General features: G+C 38.7%; 1 long non-coding RNA gene across 1 annotated transcript in view; it reads right to left on the bottom strand.

The window, feature by feature from the left end:
- Positions 1 to 9,353: 9,353 nt before the first annotated feature.
- Positions 9,354 to 21,880, bottom strand: part of LOC148935782 (uncharacterized) — a 182,986-nt gene continuing 170,459 nt past the window's right edge. Inside the window, exon 3 of the long non-coding RNA XR_016140112.1 lies at positions 9,354 to 12,545. This is a non-coding gene — a long non-coding RNA (uncharacterized LOC148935782). The remainder of the gene's footprint in view (positions 12,546 to 21,880) is intronic.

Raw genomic sequence — 21,880 nt, 5'->3', positions numbered from 1 at the left:
ATAAGATATGCATCTATCCCTGTCATCAAATCCTCGATTCGATATGTATCAGTTCCATTTGCGTGCTCATTATATTCCAATATAATAACGATCTAGTAAGGAAGTTTTTTTTTAAGGTGGAACACTTATTTTACGGCAACGTCATGCTTCGTTGGCGCCTTTTTGCATCATCGCCCCTACATATTCTTGATGTACGTCTGGCATTTCTCGTTCAAGGCCGCTCTCTCGTCCTTGTTCAACGTCCGTTGTGAGCTCGATACTATATCATTAATTTTCGGGATGAGCTCATTAATAACAGCCAGAAAAGGAACGCGTATACGCCGATAACATGCAGGAAAGTTACCCTTTGTCCCAACTTCCGGCCTTGTAAAGCTTTTCGCGATGTCGACGACATGACAGGGGCATGAGACTTTCGTTGCTTCTTTTTCCATTTATTCCTTACAGAACTATCGTTCTTAAAATAAGATATTTCAGATTTTGTCTGTTGAAAAAATAGATAAAATCTTTAAGATTGATGTTAACATGCGATCGTCAACAAAAAGTAATTTCAATTCCTCATTGCACTATTTTGATAATAATATTGTACTTGCGTCATAATATCACGAAGAAATTTAATTCATCAAGTGAATTTTCATTCTGATATAACTATTGGAAGCAGTTTCCCACTCCTGAAATTAACTTATTTCCGTTTCTTCCTAATCACACGTTCTCCGCAATTAAGTGATCAAGCTAACAACACACAGGACACACGCAGGGCCAAGTTCGTGCTATGAATACCTTGAAAGCGTTTTCAACCGATACCACGCCGATACACCGTTCAGGTGTACACATCCAAGTATGCACAACACATTCGTACCAATGTAAGTGTGTGTCGTGTACATACGCAAAATGCAGTCTAAGGTACTAGCGAAAATTGTAGGCCTACTACGTCGGGTTGTTTCTAATTATATGCCATTACCCGAGGCACCAATATATGTGGCTATATCCTGCATGTTCTATATGCGTGTGTCTACATGAAGTAAGTATGCATAACGCTCTCATATGTCGAGACTATGCGTGTCTGTTTCTAATGCATAGTACTAGGAATTCACGTAAGGTCGTAGGTCGTAATACTCGATGAGGCTTATACTTATCTATATGCGTTAAATGTCTATTATTTCTCAATAATTAGGGAATTCTCGTCCTCCTCTCTATCTACCTATCTATCTATCTATCTATCTCAAAGTAAAACAATATTATAAAAGATTCTTCTTTCAAATTTAGACACGCAGGATATATAAAACATCATGTCCCTTGCAAATCGCATGATGTTAATATATCATTGATAAAATAGAATCACGCACGTTTATGTTAAATAAAAGATAAGCCATGATATGATACATGGTGTGATAAATTAAAGGATTTCTCGAAAATGATCGTAATGCAATTCTGATACATAGATGCAATCTAATCTGCGCGACCCTTGTCCCTTGTAATTTACGTTATCTCGAATCTCCGGGGTCGAACACGAAATGTGTCGCGGCCACTTGGTTTAATGGCACTTAACGCGTGACACGAGAAAATTGTACGGTCCTTTGTGTGCCGTAGATATATCTTTGGAAAAATAAAAAAGTAAAACGGTGACTTAAAAGAAAATAATAACGGCACTTCAGAAATATAATATAAATGTTTAATGCTTGTCATTTTCGTATCTGATCGTTGGTTTCAAATTTCTACCCATATCCACGATCAAAATAAACTCAACAATTTCGGATAAAAAAATGAAATGTTCTCAAGTGGAAACGTATGAGATACTTAGATGTATTAGATGCGTTAGATGAGATGCGCGTGAGAAAATAATAGAAAACGAGTAGAGTAAAAGTCGCGTTGCTTCAAATGAAATTTTCGCCGCAGCGGCAAAGTGGAATCCGTAACTAGTGTACTCACTACTGTTAAAGTAAATAAGCTGAACTCCGATCTAGAAATTCAAAATTACAAACTGCACCCGCAGCATCGCGGCGACGAGCCATCTCCCTTCGCGGAGCAACCGTCTAGAGGCGTAATAACTTTATTATCACGCACCGCGGAAACGGTGATTTTGATTTGTTACACCAAACGCAGACGAGGCGTCCGAAATCAATTACGAAGTTCGGAGATAGCAGCCGCAACATCGCGCGACTCGGTAGCCACTGATTATTCATCAACCAGTGCAGATGAAACAGTAATCGAGGTACTTCTTCGACATAGTTCATCGGTGGAGACCACCGGAAACTTTCCGGAAGCTGTCATCCTGCATCACGTTTTTCTGACAGCGAAAGAAATTAAATAGTTATCAAAGATAAATCTGAGAAACGATCTATTTATGTATTTCTAATTACATTAGTTAAATATAAGCTAATTACATTAGTTAAATATAAACAAACATAGAATTAGAGTAAAATTTATAGTTTCGGAGTGTATTCGGTAGTAAACATCATTAACGAAGCTGTCTAAAATGCAGGTAAACATCTAAGCAACCAGGCGAATCAAAGTTTATTCCCGTTAGTAGCACGCTTCTATGTAACGTTCAGGAATCCTAAATAGCTCGTCTCGAGAAACGTTTCCTCTTTAATCGTCATGTGGCAAGAAATTAAAGTCTGGAGCGCGGTACTTCTCGCGGACATTCTCATGTCGCAGAAAAAGGAATTCCTGATACGCAAAGTGTAAAGTGGTCTCGCCGCATCCCAAAAGCTCTTCGGCGGTTACTTCATTTCCTGTGCTTCGCGTTGCATCTCCACGTGGACTCGCACACTCGCTTGCATACGACCGATGCGCACACGGATAAGAGCTGTTCGGTTCAAAAGAAAAAATTTCGCGACATTACCTCGGCGAACGACGGTGGACGAAAGTGGACCGAATAACCGGGACTTGTTGTGCAGGGTAGAGGGTAGAGGGTGGTTTCGAGCTCGCGGTTAACCGGAAAGCGTCGGTTCCGGCGTCGGTATAAAACGGCGCATCCGCGCGCTTCGTCCCGGTAGTTCCGCTTTTTATATCAGGAGTACCTTTCCGGAGTGACGACGAAGTCGAACCCACGACGATCTAAAACCTCAGAAACGCGAATATCATAACCTAAGCCAGTAATATTCCATTTCTTGTCGCGCGGGAGATGTTTGGCGCGGCGCTGCGGAGGACAAGACCGGCTTTTTTACCCCCGTTTCAAACTCCGATACTACACATCGCCACCGTTGCGTCTAAATATTGTGCATCGGTAAGATTTAAAGATTTAAACTCGCCCGCGCTCGCTTTGCATCGTGAATTGAATTTAAAGCACGAAACACATATCGCAACGCGAAGTTCCGCGTTAGCGGAAATAGTGGGGTCATTTGAAATTCAACGCCGATGTTAATATACGCTTCGCGTAATGTATTCGGCGTTTTAAAGTTAACTCCTAAATTAAAGTGCCTTTAAGTTCGCCGCGAAATTCATGGAAAGTCACCGCGCGAGACCGCTCGCGATATATTAAATTCATGGCGCATTGGTGCCTTGCCTGGCCGTTATAAAAGTCGAAGCTCCCAGGCAGCTTGGGGATTAAACGGGAGCGAAAAAATATCAAATTTGTCATGAACGGGGACCGCGTGGCAACTGCTTATATCTCGATGCCGTTATCCCTTCCTCGGCGCCAATGTTAACGTACATTGAAAATTTCACCTCGCATGTCTCGACATTTTTAACCAAGACCCCGTACCGTTTAATAGTCCGGCCTTAACGTCAAGCGCACTTCTCGTTCCTGTAGAGAACAGGTCTGAATATTTTAAAAGCAACAGCGCCTGGACTTAAAACTTCTTTTTCGAGTCGGCTGCTTTAGTTAATGTTTAAAGAGATATGCCCGTATTGTGAATTGTTTTGCGCCAGCTATCGCGGTTGTAAATTTTTACAACTGGAAAAGAGGATGATATACGCATGAGATTTACAACAACGGTATTTATCTTTCCGATTTAAATGCAACCTAATAAGTGCATCGTACATTTTTCTTGCCCAACGCGTACTGCAAAATCTGATAATTTTTATTAAGGAACTAAAGGCCATAATCCACGCTAAGAGATATGTCGAGATATCTCAAAGAAGAAAACATTGAAAACAAGATATCTCTTCCTCTTTCTTTCTCTCATTCAATTTGACGACAGTCGCAAATACAAAAGTAGAATAACAGAATATAGAGATTTTTTCGTATTAAATTACATAATGTAACCAACTGGCGCATAATAAATGTGTAAAATTTCGCAACAATAACAAAAACCGGATTGAAATACAATGGAAAAATTGCAATAATCTCATTCTTCCGTTCAGGAATCAGAGAAATTAAGAATCGCATATAAAATAATAGTCTCGCTTATCACATAAGTATCACTAGAAAATTGTTAAGTCTAAATGATATCTAATACACATTTACAACACGCAATTTCTAGCAATCAGTGTGTATCTGCAAATGTATCTTCGTGTGTCTCGGTAATCGCTATTGTGTCCCGGTAAAGTATTTCTCAAGCCTGATAACGGTATCTTCCGTTGCCGAAAGTGGATCGATTGATTGCTCTCTATGCCTCACGGAATACGTCGATAGCATCATTAATCAGCGCGCGTGGTCTCACGCAAAATCCTTACCCTGTTTACCCCCCCCCCTCCTCCCCCCTCTGACTGTCTTTCCGTACACGATCAAATCATTTCGCCACGGGACTGGAACGTGGATAGAAAAATCAGAGTTGCGATTTTTCGTGTGGTGCCAATTTCGTCCGTGCGCCTTTCGTCCATCGGCACGAAACGGCACGTAAACCGGGACCCGGACGTGGCTTATCTTTTAACGACCGGATGGTTTTACGAGCGATTCGTGCCGACGAAGTTCAATCCTGTGTCTGACCGCTGTCGCGCGATTACTAGCGTTACGAGTGTCACTATTGAACCTTACTACTTTTATTCGCCGTCGACTTGTCGTTTATCGTATTTATTAATCGTCTGGCGCAGACGCAAAAAAATAAAAACATTACGCAATAGTAATTTTTACTCGATATATTCCGACTAGCTGAGATTACATTACGTTCTGTAACATTCATATGTAACAAAAGTTTTTTGCGTTTTGTCTTCACAGAATAGTTAAAAGAAAAATTTTTTACGTCCAGCCGTCAAATCTTAACTGCCAGACGAGTACACATTGTTTGTCTGAAAAGCAGCGCGTAATCACGACATAACGGTCCGTGAACGTCGGCAACTATGTTTTACATTAAGCGCATCCGCGAAAAGCATCTTGAAAGAACGGACGACGTATACGCTCACATAATTTATGGCGCGAATTTAACGACTATATCCTCCTACGCCATGACTTTTTACTTCTGCCTCATCTCGTCTTCTCGTATTTTGCCTCGTCGCCTAGATCTTTAGAACTGCATTCTTGCTTATTCAGAAAAATATGTAACTATAAAAAAACGAATATTTTCCTAACGACATATAGTTTCACGTTTATCTTATTTATTCTTTTATTTATTATCTTTTTTAAAATACCAATCAAATTCTAAAATTATTTTCGTTTTGTAATAATTTAGATAAATTTTAAATATAAATATATATATAAAATATAAAAAATATATATATATATGTATATATTTAATGTCTGTGTAGTAAATTATATATGTAATTTAGTCGAGTGTTTTGTGAAGAAATAATATCTTCGAAAAGTTTCAAAATATCTTAATGTTTAAGTTACTCATAAAATTAGACGAAACAAATTCATTTAACTTCTGTTATACCGAAGCGTTCAATATAAAAAATGAATGTTTGTACGCTTCTCACAAATTAATGATGTCGATATTTAAATACATGACCGTCCTCTACATGCAAACCACGCTCACGTTGCCTGATGAGGAAAGTTAGTATGCTTTAACTGCTTTCCCGCAGAAAACTTTGCAAGTTAAAGTATTCAACCTATCGAAGATTCCGGAGAGCGGCTGAACAGGCCAAAGTGTAGCTTCTAATTAATTTCATCTAACGACCATAACCACCCCATAATTACCGCGAAACAACGTTCTCCGTTATGTTTCTCGATGGAGGGGCCCTTCGTAACTTAACGTCGCCGTGTTTGTCATCGAGCAGCGCGACAAAAGAACAAGCATGAACTACCCTTTCCACTTTCAGTTTGCTCATGACTATATGCACCCTGACGGAAGGAAGTGTCTCATTGTTAAACTTTTACTTTATAGTCGCGTACTACCGGAGCAAGCTGCGCGAGAAGTCTCACTTTTGCGACGCCGTCCCTGACGTAATTTCGGAGGGCGTCTGCCGGCGTGTCTGCGATGAAATGTACGTTGCACGCTTTCATTTAAGTCATGGCAGGTCAGCGCATATACGAGAAGTACATGCAAAACTTATTTCGTTAGCTTATACGTTTATTTTAATCATCCATTTAATTAAAAAGCAGTTGTAGCATTTTCTTCTTTTCAAATGAACACCGCCGGAAGTTTCAGAAATCACAATTTACCTCTGGTTTTAGATCGTATTTGTATAACGTGAATTTTACGTCGTATGTAAATATCAGAGATCCACATCACAGATAATCCTATGTAGCGCGGAATAAACGCGATGAGAAGGCAGATTTTCTTATTTTAACAGCTACATCAGATATCCCGTTTTATCCGGACGATCGACAGAACAATATAAATCACGCATGTTAATTTGATTTCGCGAATCTTGATCGTACGTAAAAGCTAATCGGGAAAGGAAGACTAAACGCGTTCCTCTTGTTTGTTTCACTACGGAAACTAATGGAAATCTCCGCATTCGCTATGCAGACTGAAAACTATCGCTCGATACCGAGGCAGCGGCCAAATTAAAGCCTTGCTGAGCGCGGCGGCGCGATTAACATGCGCACTGTTCCTCGCTGAATGTCCGGTCGGGTTAAAAATCCCTTTAGCGCAAAGGAAACTAATCAAGTACAGGAATTGCGTATTTCCAAGCGAGATAGTCGAGGAGTTTCGTTCCGCGGTCGGCAGACAGTGAAAAACAAACGAGTATTTTTCTACAAGCCCACATTGTGAAAGGGAAAAAAGAGAGAAAGAGAGAGAAGGGAAGAAGAGACAGAGAGAGAGAGAGAGAGAGAGAGAGAGAGAGAGAGAGAGAGAGAGAGAGAACGTATATACGCACGCTACATTCGCGTGTGCGGATCGGAGAATCCGCGAATGCATACGAACGCAGCGTAGTTTCCTGCAACAGCGAACGCTGTGCATTTCTACCAGGATTGCGAATCGCGATCCTCGCGCCCTCGCTTCATCAGCCACCGATTGTTCTCGCAGAAAAGTTAATTGAACTTTGATTTCCACCGGTAACCAGAATCTCCGACGCGGTGCGCCATCCGACGATTGATTTGCATTAGGTTTTATTAACGCGAGTGCGTCGCGGGGATTCTCTCTTTTTCCTCTTTCTTCTTTTTTCTCACAATGTTCGCTATCGCGCCGTGCTCTGAGAGCAATTGCCTCGAGAACGAACGAGACTTCTCACCCTTCGTGGTGGAAAGTTTTTTTCCGCCATAAGAGTTATTTGCCTCGTTTTACAATAATCGAAATTGCGCGCGTCTGGCTTTCACCGGTAAAATCGGTAGTACGCGAAATTGCTGCAAAGGAAATCGAGAATGAACGGATCAGAATTTCAACAATAAAGCCGCTCGCGGCGCCAATAGGCAGAGGCTCGCTTAATTGAATGACGGAAAGCCATCACCGGTAACGCGTGTCGTGCGACGACTATCACTTCGTTCACAGCGAGATAGGAAAATACAATGAAAAATCGAGGGAAATTGATAAAAAAAATCGCGGACTATTCGTGCACCAAATATTAAACGTTTTACGGACGGGCCGCTATATTTGCCCTTTAATAAAAATCCCGGTAGCCGTCGAGTTTAATAAATTCGAACTGCAAATTCGTGCCTCTCGCGTTGTCTCCTACTTCATCGGTCCTGTTTTCAGCGGAGCTTTTCCCGCACCTCACACGTGACATCCGCGTTGCACCGTGCGCGCGGTAACATCGATCGCCAATCGTAAATGGATTCCCATTAAAGTACATCGCAACGGCGACGCCGGCGGGACGCAATAAGCCCGGGATAAGAATTAAATGAGAACAAAGGAGCCGTAAAATAGAAATGGTCAATTCTATCGTGAGTGAGAGAAGGAGGCTGCCGAAGGGAGTCCTTAAAACGGCTAGGCACGACCGCAAGTCCTCTCTCTTCCCCGCTTCCTCTTGCCCATCAACTCTCTTTGACTCGTTCTTTTGGATCCGTCGCCTTCAATTCGACCTCTCCACAATCTCCGCTCGGTCACCCTATCGACACAATGCCATTGTCCGAAAAATTTTATTCCTCTCCTCATCATTTTCTCACTACACGTCTTAACTATGTAGAAATATATGCCTTTTAAATCATACCTTTCCTCGTTTTTATTATTTCAAATCATTCGCTACACAGGAATCTCAAGTGTTTTTACTGCAAAACCTCTTTGAGATGAACTATTTTCTATGGTAACACGTACTAAAAGGGAGCATTGACGAATCACAAGCAGGGATACGGTGTATACTACCTACAGTTTGTGCGTAAACGCATGAGCCTGTTTATCAAACAACCTATCAAAGCTTTGCCCACCCAATTTTCCACGAACAGTTAAGCCAACAATGTAGTGTCACCCAGACACCCCCCCCTTCTCTCTCTCTCTCTCTCTCTCTCTCTCTCTCTCTCTCTCTCTCTCTCTCTCTCTCTCTCTTCCCTTCTTCCTCTCCTTTTCCCTTCTCTATATATGTTTGCAATTGTATATGTTAAAAGAAGACAAAGAGAGAAAAAGAGGATATAGGATGGTAGCAACAAAGAAGACTAAGCTGCTTTTCAATTCACTTAGTTATCTGTTACTTGGTTACCGAAATTTAAGAACGCCCCTATAACTCATTATTATGCGTCATCCGAACTCTGACGGCAATTAACGTACAAATAAGCTCATTGAAGAACGAGAGAGCGATGGGAATGCTCGTGGAATTTCACAAATCTTAGTAAGATAAATCAAACCTCGAAATTCCGAGTTGTTATGACGTGCACGTAACGAATGATAATCTCCAAATTATTTGAAATAAGCTCCTTTATTTTAAACTCTATATTTTCTTAAAAATAATATTTTTTCTGTATTAATCTCTTTGAAAAATATATTTAATATAAGCTTTTTAAAAATATTAATTCATATAACTTGACTTCATTAACATTATTTTTCATGATGTGATTCAGATACTTAAATATAATTTTGTATATAATCATTAGTAATTAATTTTTTATTTATATTTATTATTTTTCTAATTATCCCAACTATTTCATTTATTAACAAAAAAAAATAATGAAAATAATTCTAAGTCTATTTTATTCACGATTTAGATTAGTTCGTTACAAAGAAAACGAGATTAAATGGGCCAAATGCACTCAGGTAGAAAAACTCGGCAATATCATAGGGAACGAAACATAGCGCAACTAATGACGATAGTTGTACGAGAAGTAGATTAAGATTTTCTCTGTTGGTTTGCCGAATGGCAACAAAAAAGTACGAGATGATGGATGACTCTCAACGCAGCTTTATGTACGACATATAGGCGTAGACAAAAAAGTTTCTTTTTCTCCTCGCATGCGTTTGACAGCAGTATTCCTTTCGACGAGTATACAAGATAAACAGATAATACGTTACGGTAGAACCCTTTCTACTCCGGCAAAAAGCAACGAGCGCGCATTATTTTTCACGAATAAAGCATTTGATTACAACCCTCGCCATTCAAAACAGAGGGTCGGTATGGGACTGAGAATAAAAGATTATATATTTGCGTGGTATTAATTACCAAGCCATCCCGTTTAATCAATGTGGTATTGAAATTACAAAATTAATCGCTATATTTAAAGTGATTGAATATAATTTATACGTATATAAAATAAGAGGAAAAGAGAAGGATAGAAGAAATAAAATAGTTATTTATATTCAGCAACTTTGATAAATATAACAATCTGAGTAGCTAATGTCGGTAATTTACGTTTCACAAATACTGCTTCAAAATGCGACAATATCGAATTATGCGGTAATGTTAAATGTAACGCTTGCCGCTGTCTCGCGTGTGGTGCTTACATTGCTCGTAAAGGCGCGTGCTCGATCATCCAGGCGACGCAACGAGGTGATTCAGGCCGTACGTTAAAAGCCGAATTCACAGCCCGAGCCAAAAGCTACGACAGGGCAAGCTGACAGACGTTCCGCCCTGAGATTCCAACCCCTTTATCTCACGTCGAGCGTCTCTATCCTTTTCTATCTGTAATTCTCTCTTCGCCCGTCTCGACTAAAATTTCTGATATTATTCCTCGCTTTTGGTACTATACTGTCTTTGTCCCTCTCTCTCTCTCTCTCTCTTTTTCTCCCACTCTCCCTCTCTCCTTTTCACTCTCTTCGTCTACTTCGCGTGAATTCTTTCCGTCATCATTGTCTATCTACAGTTACGTTTTGCCTTCTTCGTCCGCGAGCAGCTTTGAATTTTCATTCAATAAAACGAATGAGAAATCGTGGAAGAAAAGAAGAGGGCAAGGAGCGCGCGTGCGTGTAAGAAGAAAAGGTAGATGCGTAAGAGAAAAAGGCAGAAAGAGAAAACTAGCAGTCGAGCTATCTCGGTCGCGCGCAAAAGCTTTCTTCAAAGAGTGCTCCATTATCCGCACCAGGAAATCCGAGAGAAGTTCGAGCATCCGCTGAGATAATCGAATTCTTACTTCTCGACCGCCCTTTATCTTCTCGCAGACCACCCCTGCGAGTCCTTCTTCCCTCGTTTCCCGTTTGAACACTCACTTGAGCATCGTCTCAGACCGCATACATATATTTATCTATCTTCATAACGCCTCTTTCTGTTATGCTGCAATATCCTCCTTTCAACGCACCTTTATATTGCACTTCCGCGTCTACATCTACAACCTTTGAAACGATCGCACGCGTTTAGAGTTAATCGATGGAAGCCTCTAACGTACCTCTCTTTGCGAAAGAGGCATCATGATTTCACTAACGATCATACCGCATTGTTTGCAATCTATTCACATAAATATAATTTAAAAAATTTATGGTGGGATTTTATAAAAGCGATCTACGAACGAATGATACACGGATCATCCGAAGAACAGATGTTTCGAACGTGCTTTATCTATCGCCAATAAGTATATCTGCTCGTGTTGATTAAAGTCAGGAGCGGGCCAGAAAGAGAGAGAAAAAAGATCTCGCAAGGTCGTAAAAGCGTGGACTTTTAATAATGTCCGACGCAACGCGATTTCACTAGCGTTAATACGCGCTCACACTGTCGGAATCGTAATTAGCGCGAGGCACTCACTGATTCGATCCTCTTCCCGCAATAGTAGCTCACACCATGAACGCTATCGGGACAATCGGTGACTGTACGATCGCTTTTTTACATTTTCCAGAGAGACTAACTGTTTCGTGCGTCGATTACAAACTCGCACGATAACGAGGTGACTGTCGCTAAATATCGATTTGCCTGCTCTCTCGAATCTACACTAAATTATTACATTTATAGACCGCTTTTGTCACCTAAATAATGCTAGCGGCGGTTTAATAAAAAGCGCTTCGAAAGCTACCATTTATTCTATCAACATGTTGATACGCATAGATAAATCATACTTTGCTTTAAATATGATTTAAAAAAAAAAACGGTGCTTAACTAATGAGAGAATTCGCGAGTATTCGTTTACACGTAACATTTATAACGTACGTATGTCAAATTACTGTTAATGACGTTTACGGCAGTGGCAAGAGAAAAATGCTCCATTTTATTTGCAGTCGTAATCTAAGATCCAGAAAGTACATGACCCTTGCTTTCAAGACGGCGCTGTAGGGCACGAGGGCGAAAGAATGAAGTGAACGGAATGTAAGAAGAAAAATAAATGAAAGCACTGGTCGCACGTGTCACGTAATTCTAGATCTTCCAAGAACCACTCCCACTTTTTTGCACATACAAGGAGGGGAGGAGAAAGCTAATGCGAGATTGATGTCCTGTGGTATTAAAAATGTATCACGAACGGGTCGCGCCCGAGGGGGCAAGGCTTTAGAATTACAATTAAGTGTGCAATTTATTCGGGCGCGTTATTTCCGTATAAATTTCACTGGCGCTGGTCAGAACGCAAAGGCGCAGTGAGAGAGAAAAGCACGATAAAATTAATGTGTCTGCTCGCGAACGGTAGCGATGCGGTCGAAACAAGCGGAATTCAGGAAGAAATCAGTTCCCGCAACTAATCAAATGTCCGTAGTACTTTTGATGATATTTAAATAACGTGTGACGATATTTAAAATTAACACATTTGCACATCAGATATTATCAAATTTATTAAAATAAGAAAGATCTGTCATTACGCGCAAGAATTAAAATTAAGATAAAATTTTTAAGATATAATCGCATAGAGCTCCAATATTTACTTACAAAATTAGATTTGAAGGATCTGCCATTTTTGCATATGGATATCGTATCTGTATCCATAGTGAAGATAACGTGGTACTTACCTGAAAAATAAAAAAGAAAATAGTTGTGGTTAGTTCTTCAGACAAATAAACAAAACTAAATTGTTTGTAGAAAAGTTTCGTAATCCTAATTCAAACTCTTCTCTTATTAGGGGCCGTAACACTATTCGGATAAATTGAAGTTAAATCGATTGCACCCATGAGTCCCGCTACGATAAATAGCGAGTATCTCACATTGTAATACAGTCATTTGTATTCATTTGGTTCTCCACAGTGATACGTGCATCCACCCGTTTCTTTTCTCCTCACTGCGACCACAGAATCGAGGATTCCAAGCAGACTCCAAAGACAAAAATTCCACGACAACTCGGTCATCGAAAAATACCTATTTATAATGTATTTGTAATCCGCGCATCCGCAAATTAAAATACAGCACTCGGTTTCTCTGCGTGAGACATAAACATTTCTAAATATATATTTGTTTAATCGAGATGGATTGCTGCCGATTGCAAAGCACACCCTACACGCTCTGTATAAGTTTAAATTATTTAAGAGCAGCATATTCATATATTCGTGTCAATTGAATTCATTATTAAGGAGAGTTTAATCAAAAGTGGGTCAACTAGAACAACAACGATCGACCAAATTCGATACCGTTTGTCAGATATAAATACATCTCTCGAATTATATCGGCTGTTAATGTTGCATACTCGACGTGGGATATCGAGGATTTTAGTGGAGTACAGCTATCCATCGCAAGACTCATAGCATGTGTTACCGTAGTATCCTTTCCAGTCTGGTTTATCTGGAGGCCATCGCGTTGTCCGCGTGATACAATCGATATTGATATTGTCGCGTGAGATGAAAATTCCAGAGAAAATTTCAAATTCAACGGAGTCAGCCAGTCTGGAATTTACACCGTTCCGCGCCGATCGATCATCTACTCTATTCTGCATGCCGCTTCGAAAGTCGAGAGATTATAGCGTAGTGATCTACATCCACGTAAGCGAGGCTTTTTTTAAATATCAGATCAAACGCTCGCGAAAAATTCGGGTCGACGACCCGCGATTTGAAATTCAATCGCGTCATTTTTACAGCACCGGTATACAAGGCCGATGATATAACCGGCCGAAGCTCAGCCACATTAACGACTAAGGGACTATACATGAAATAAATCACTTCCTTACTCAACTAACGATAAATATTTTCAAGCAATATTTCTGTAATTGATACTAAAATTTTGTTCACAATCGGAGAACTGTTTATATTTTATAATATAATTTCGCATACAACTCTCTGTGTAAGACTCAAGATAATCTTCAACGTTTACTATATGTACTAAGTAGATTTTATAAAAATCGATTTTAAACCAAAAATATATATCGGTAAAGCATATATAATAGTACTATCCGCTCGTTGGTGTATTGCATAAATATGGAGCTTGGTTCCGAACACGTTCAAGTACAATTGCAAAATGTAATTACTGTTGTAGAAGCAGATGACGCCGCGACATCGTATACAATTTCACCAAAGCGCAAAATGCTGAAATGTTCATGACGTATATATAATATTATTTAATCGCAACGCTTTCGTACTATCGGCCAAAGCCAAATTACTAGCTTTTACGGGAAATTAATTCTCAACAATTCTCTATATTCGGATCGTGACACATCATAGGTAAATTGACGTACCCGATTGCATATAAGATCCCAGGTCATACCAGGTCAACGAATTCAGTGAAACATATGTTAATGGAACTATGCCAAGTGTTATCACGTATATGTAATTTACGTTATACGTTTGTAATGTGATCACCGGTGCATTCCAGATCCATGTCGCTGATACACTGGCACGTTACACGTACAAAACGAGTTCACAGTTTAATCTCATCACAGATCGCAATATAATTCGAAAGACTGCTTCGCTTTTCACATCGAAGACATAAATCAAATTTTCGTATAAATATAGCGCTCGGACATATATTTAAAAAAAAAAAAAAAGGAAAAGAGTGGAAAGATGAGTGGATTCAACGGGAAATATGTTTTACCTAATTTCGTTAAGGTGACATCTAGATCCAAAACCGAAGAAATATCGTATGACAACGTCGGATTGATATCTAGATCGGCGATTGGTATTGGCCAGTCGTCGAATACAGGAATGTACATTTGTGCATTCTCCGAATACGTCCATAGTGCGATCGACTGCTCCTCGAAAATACAAAAAGTGATTGCATCGCGCAGGGGAATGCGCGGAACTTTGACACAAACAACATATCCAAATTCCAGCGATCGTCAACGGTTGATGTGTCGTCGACGGGAACTCAAGTCCAATTTCCGTTTTGGGGACGCAATGCAATCTTATCGCTCTCTGTCTGAATGCCTCTCGCAGCCACTCGACACGAGCTCGTCCCCGTTATTTGGCGAGCTTTCCCTGAAAGCAAACCGCCCTTATCGCAGAAGGGAATCGTGTCATTTAAAGTACATCGATTCGTTGATCTCTCGCGTGCCGTCGGAAAGATTAGATATCGTGAAAAGACATTCTTAAATTATATTAAATAGCATTGCCGTTTCGTTTGTGGTATCATAAGCGAAATTAACAATCAAAGCGCCAAGATTTCGGGCTAAATCACGAAAAACAAATTTCTTTCGCGCAAATATTCTTTTGCTTTTGCTATATTATTTTTCTTTTATTTTATCTTTAAATAGAAACCAATATACAACGTTCGTATATAAATAATAGAAATATTGGTGTGCACGATAGCATGGTAAAGCAGATAAGAATATTTCTATCGCGCTTGTCCGCAGCTATTCGTTATAAAAAATAATTCATATCAAATAATTAATATATTTTCATCAGAATACAATAATTTACTAATTTTGCGAGAACTTCCTGCAGGATTTCAACAAACCCCATAGCGTTACGACAGGCTGGAAGTCGCACAAGTGTTAAAACAGGCTTCTGGAATGGACTTCGGGTATAATACATGGGGGAAAGGTATTCACCATGGCTACCGCGAATGGATTCAATGCGTGCAATTAGGGTAACCCTAGGGTTCGAGCCCGCTTCGAGGATCCGCTCCACGCCGTACAAATTGAAGCTGCAACACCGCGAAATATCTCGAGACGACGTCGCGTCTCGCGACAAGAGAAACTGCGGCAATTTCGGCGTTTCCTCCTACCGCGCTATTTTTCCGCACGCACTCGCTACACCTTCAGCGCGTTTCCGTACGCGGAAAAAGGAAGAAAAAAAAAGAGAGAGAGAGAGAGAGAGAGAGAGCCAAAACCTCCGTCGCTACAAAAGGAACGTCGTCGCTACAAAGGTGGAACGCGCGCGCGTTAAGAACAGACGTTTCTCTCGGGGGAATGCACGCGGGTTTGCGCAGAGGCTGTGCTCCCGAAACGTCGACCGGTCGAAATTATACACAATAACGAATCCCACGCGTAATTATCATGTAACTTCGTTGGCCCATTGTGCATCCGGCAACGTGAAAGATTAATTCGCTTAGCCCACCGTTCTCCGCGGCTCTCTATCTCTCTCTATCCTCCTCTCGTTTACCACTACAGCCCGACTTCACCGCCATGAATTTATTCATATGCCACCGTGCTCGTAGCCATGGACCTTATTTCTCGCGGGGGACATCCTGACATGGGCGTCGTTGGGACTCTTCGTAAAATACAGAATTTTCGAATCGTTGAAATGATAATGTATTAATAATAATAGTTTATCTTAAAAATTTATGTTCATCATTTAAAATATAATTCAAACAATATTAATTAAAAAAAAATAGTAGGTTATTTCTGATTATTTTTTTTTTCTTTTCTGAAAATTTAACGAAGTGTAAATGCAATCCATAATGCTTTTCTTTCAAGACTATATACCTAACTTTTCGCGGCTAGAAAGCTGTAACTTTACTTTGCTTTTAAAATATTGCGCACGTGTGGGTGATATTTAAATGCTACCAACGACTCTCTTTCCATTTCTGTTGCTGTACATAGGAGTATTTTCGTTACGCGATAGTGTAGAAATCGCGATCGATTATTCACGAAGAGCTCGAGGAATCGCTGGCCTGGTATTTATTCAAATTTAGTGAGACTCAATATAATACGAAGTAAAATACGTAATATAAAATGGAAATATTTATGCGCGGTTGCTACTATTAGCATTATGAATACAATATTTATCAATTTTATGAATATAATTCTTGCTGCAAATGCGGCAAATTAATCTGAATATCTACTAATTTGACATTTATTCGATATTTCCACTATTTTAATAGACAGAATATAATCTAGATAGACTATAATATTTCATTAGTTATAATAATAATAATAATATTTCATTAGTTATAATAATAATAATAATAATAATAATACGACTGTTTTCATAAAATTGAAGTTATTTATACAATTCAGCCTTCATCTTATCATTAAAATTCGCATATTATTAAATCAAAATACATCCTCAAAATTCAATTTAAAACGTTATATTTCAGAATTTTCATTTTACGCACATAATGAGAGAGATGTCTAATTAACTATTATTTAGCTAAAAAGGTAAATCTAACAAAAATATAGCTCAGAGCAATAAATGTTTTATACAAATGTTATCAAAATACTTTTTTGTTATTTGATACATTAAATTTTCGTTCGTTTCAAATATCATCGGAGATGTATGAGTCGAAAAGAATAGAATTCTAGATGGTAGAATTGGATATACGGCACGTCAAATTATTAACTATTTTTATATGCACGAATATTTAGCCAAATGAAAAAATAATTATCATAAAACACATGCGAGAAGATTTATCCCACCTATGCACGACGGTATCATTTTTTACGAGTACGTCGCCGCGCACAGTCGATACGTCAGCACGAACGTAAGCCGTGGCATCGTCGCTCTCGGAGGAGTATCGGTATTTGCGAGGTCAACAGAAGGCTGTCCCGCCTTTACCACGGAATCTTATCCCGCGGGATGGCGGACAAAGATTCAAGTCAGTTTACTGTTATGCCAAGCCCCGCGGGGAAAACGAGAGAAGGAAATCCGGTACCTAGATTTTCCTCCCGTCATATACCTAATCTCGATGGCACGACAGACTCCCATTTCAGTGCCCAGCTCCAGAATATCATGCGCCCCGAGCGTGCACTTAAACATCCGCCGCAATTTCACAATAAAATTTGCAGGCATATAAGGATCAGATTGAGAAGGAAGTGCTTAATACTTGTCCGCGTAACAGTCGTCCGACGCGGATTTAAATTTAGGCAAAAGCACGCGGAACGTTAGCATACTAGCATATCGACAATTTTAAATTTATTTATTACAGATATGTCAATAAAAGCGACTTTGTATGACGACGATATTCCTTGAATTATGAATCTTTCATCGTATCTGCAAACAAGCGTTCGCGAAAAATTATAAATTTCGCATGGCAATATTCCACGAAGTAGCATAAATGTAATTGAATCTTCTGTGATTAAATTTAATTAATGTCACGTGTCTGCATCAGACACGTTTCATTTACTGACAGAATTTTATTATATTTAATCTTTATTATATTTAATATTGTTATCCTATACTTATTGTTTATTAACACGATTAATACTATATTATTATATTTAGAGTCCTTCTACCAATCGACAAAAGCAATCATTTACTATTAAAGTAAATTCGATTTTTCTGATTTTATTTAACCAATATCTTTGTAACACCTAAGCGGAATGGCCGTTAAAACAAAAGATAAAAAGAATCTGAAAATTAATAATGGGTCCCACCGGCTTCGCAGAGTTGCCACGCAAGGGACTGTCGTGACACAAAAACTCTAATGAAATTTACATAATAGTACGTGAACCTCCGAGGCACTATTTGTCACATCCTGTCATTCGAGTTGTTCCATCGTTTACTTGATCTTGACTACTCTATCTTTTCCTTGGATATACGCACAGAAATAATTTCGTTTCTCCAAACGCTGCATGTTACACGATACTATTTGCATCTCGTTACTCGCACTCGCTAATGGCATTATTTTTCTAAAATCTTTCTTATATAAAAATACAATCCCATCTTGCTTTAAATTTATCTTGAAATTTTTATACGTTCCTTTTAAATAAGTTTTATTTTACATTAATTTACAATTAAGTTTTATTAGCTAGCGAAATAAAAAATAATAAAGATATGATGGTTAAATTAAAGCAGATCGAGAAAGTTTAATATCGAAGCTGTTCGTCTTTTATGCGTTTCATATGCGTTTACATATAGTGTGACCTAAATCTGATGAGCTTCTCTACTAGTAATTTGATTCACCTGAGAAATAAATGTGAATCACGATGTACGCCCATTCTATCGAGCCACTAGTACATTTGGGGGGTTTAAATCGAATCGCAAATCGTCCGAATGCAAATAAAAATGGAAATTCACCCTCGCTGTGCTCGTCCACCCTCTACTTCATATCGCCCTTCTGTTCTTTTTCGAAATCAAAAAACTCTCGCGTTCTATCGTTCGTTAGGTAACCTGATAATGAATTATTCTGACTACAAAAATATAAATGCCAAAAATGTTTATTTATAATTAATCCTATGTATCTAATTATTAAACGTACATACATTTTTTTCAGTTATTTACTAAACAAGTAATATTCTCAGCTGTCTATCATTTGTCATCTGTTCTTATTCCACTTGTAATTGCACAAAAATTTTATTTTACCATTTAACAAATAAAATAAAATCATTTGATGGAAAGGATTGTTAAAATTTAAAAGAATAACAAAGAAAAATTAAGTAAGACAAAGCGGTAATAATGAAGAAAATTATGAAGACAGAAATTTGAACACAGTAGAGCAAAAGGCACGATTAGTCAATCAACGAGATCGTCACAGCGGGGACCCGATAAAATTACTGTCTGCACACGAAGATCCCTGAGGGAGACGAGAGGATGGAAGCAGAAAGTCTTCTTTCTTTCTCTTTTTCATTCACCGGCACCTTCCTTCGCTCGCACGCGAAGACCTCCGACCTCTCTCACGCGCCATCGGAGAGGACGTAGAGTGGAAGCTAATAAATTCATAATTCAATATTGACTCGGGGATTGTCTTCGCTCTTGCCTCCGCGTAATTCCTCGTGGGTTTGCCAAGCTTTTAAACAATTAGCTGCGAAAACAATTACTGTGTCGCCGAGACCTCGTGGAAACACACCCCTTTTCCGCGCTACCCTTTTCACGACGATCCGAAGGTAGCGTTTTCTTAACGCGGTGACTTCGTATTATGCGGGGGTGGCAAAAGCGACAACAGTGCCACGCACTTTTGGCATAAGCTCAAGACAAATATTTATCGCCGGGTATTATGAGAACTTCCTCTTTCGGCTTTCAAGGGAACGTTCCTTTGAAGCGTTTGTCGGGACGCAAAAAACGCTTTATCATTGGCCAATCGAAGTTATAAAAAAGAAAAACAATCTACAATTACACAATGTTGTATTTTTCTATCTGTTTTCAATTATTATTATATATTTTATTACATAATAATTGTTTATAATTATTACTAAATAATTATATCAATACTAAGCAATCCAAGTACGTAAAGTTTTCATAAAAGTAGGAAAGAAATATGTAAAATATCAAGATAAAAAAATTTTTGAATTTGTCATGTTTTTTCATTGGCATTACGTTATTACGATTATTTAATTTCATAATGAAGAATTTTATAAAGTTTAAAGACGTATCTGGCTTGCAAGCCACGATTCTATATCTTCCAATTTAATAAGGCGAAGAAGTGCCGCACTCGAGACATTCTCACGTCTCACGATTATTTCGTTCTTCGTGGAAGAACGCTGCGGAATATCAATTTTCGCGTAACTCACGACTAACGGAAATGGAGATTCCAGCATCGCATTAAAAAAAATATGTTTATCAATTTTGCATATAATATAAACATACATCTGTAGCACAAAGGCACACAATTATGGATAATTAAATCTTTAAATTATTATTTTCATTACAGTAAAAGTAACAAGCTTGAAAAATAACGCAATGCGACGTTGCAAAATTTTAAGAAAATTTAATCCGCACATACACGAGTTTTGTATACACGCACACACACACACACACACACACACACACACACACACACACACACACACACACACACACACACACACACACACACACACACACACACACACACACACACACACACACACACACACACACACACACACACACACACACACACACACACACACACACACACACACACACATGCACAACTCGTGCTCGTTAGCGCGAAGTGATTTATCGCTCTGAGACTTACAGTTTTACGAATCGGGCGGGATGGAAAGTGTTAATGAAATTTGTACAGGACATTTAAAAACATCTGGCTTCCGGTGAACGTTGGGGGGCTGTGATTAGCGTGCACCGCAACGGCACGCACGATAAATTATTCCCGGGGCTCCCGCGTTTGATTTAAAATTATAGCCTCAGTTTGTTCCAGGATTACGGGACGCAACGTATTACTCTTCCGTATAACCGTATAGTCCCGCATACGTCCCTTGTTAAGCCAGGTGATTGTTTAACAGCAATATACCGCGTCAATGCACCAAATCTATGTATTTCATCTTCTCAATTTCATTTTATTTTTACTCAACGATTCGATGAAAATGTCCAATATAATCAAATCGGATCTAAATGGTCTAAATTATTAAATATATAATATATTTAATATGTAATATCTAGTATAGTAAATTAACCAATAAAAATTGGAACGTATATTAAATTATTAAAAGTAAGTGAATGTCGAACGTTATAATTGAAAAATGTAATAAAAATTTATTTATTACATTTTTCCGAATTTCTAAAGGCTGAGTTTAATTTCCTACGATAAAGATTTTAATTAAAATGCGATTTCTTTTAGATTTTAACTGTTACTAAATTTTTTTAGAATTACGCGTTGAACATTTTTGAAAAAAGTGGTGATATTATTGATTATATAAAAATTTATTTCATCAAAGTAAAATAAAATTTCATGTCTCTATGTCATCGTTGTTTTTTTTAATATGGCAAATTTTTTTGTTTTATATGAATGATAACGGATGCGCTTTTCCTCGATAACGCAACCGGTTTTATGCCATGTAGGGTGAGAAGGTGAAATTCCAGAGATCGCGCCGATCAGTCATTAATCACGCTTGAGTAATGAGTTTTATCTGCAAATAATTAGTATCGACGTGCTAGGGCGATGAATCATCGTCGATATATCGTGTCAACCGTGCATATGTGGCAAGTTCGATACCAATTCCTACATGGCATCTCGAAAGTGCACAGCAACATAATTTTGCACCGAATGAGATTACCGATTAGTTAATGGAATCTAATAGAAATATACTGTACATCGTTATTTTGTC

Source organism: Pogonomyrmex barbatus, unplaced genomic scaffold (assembly GCF_055798465.1).
Source record: "Pogonomyrmex barbatus isolate J1 unplaced genomic scaffold, ASM5579846v1 scaffold4, whole genome shotgun sequence".
In the NCBI taxonomy this organism is placed as follows: domain Eukaryota; kingdom Metazoa; phylum Arthropoda; class Insecta; order Hymenoptera; family Formicidae; genus Pogonomyrmex; species Pogonomyrmex barbatus.
This window is presented reverse-complemented; position numbering and strand designations above follow the sequence as displayed.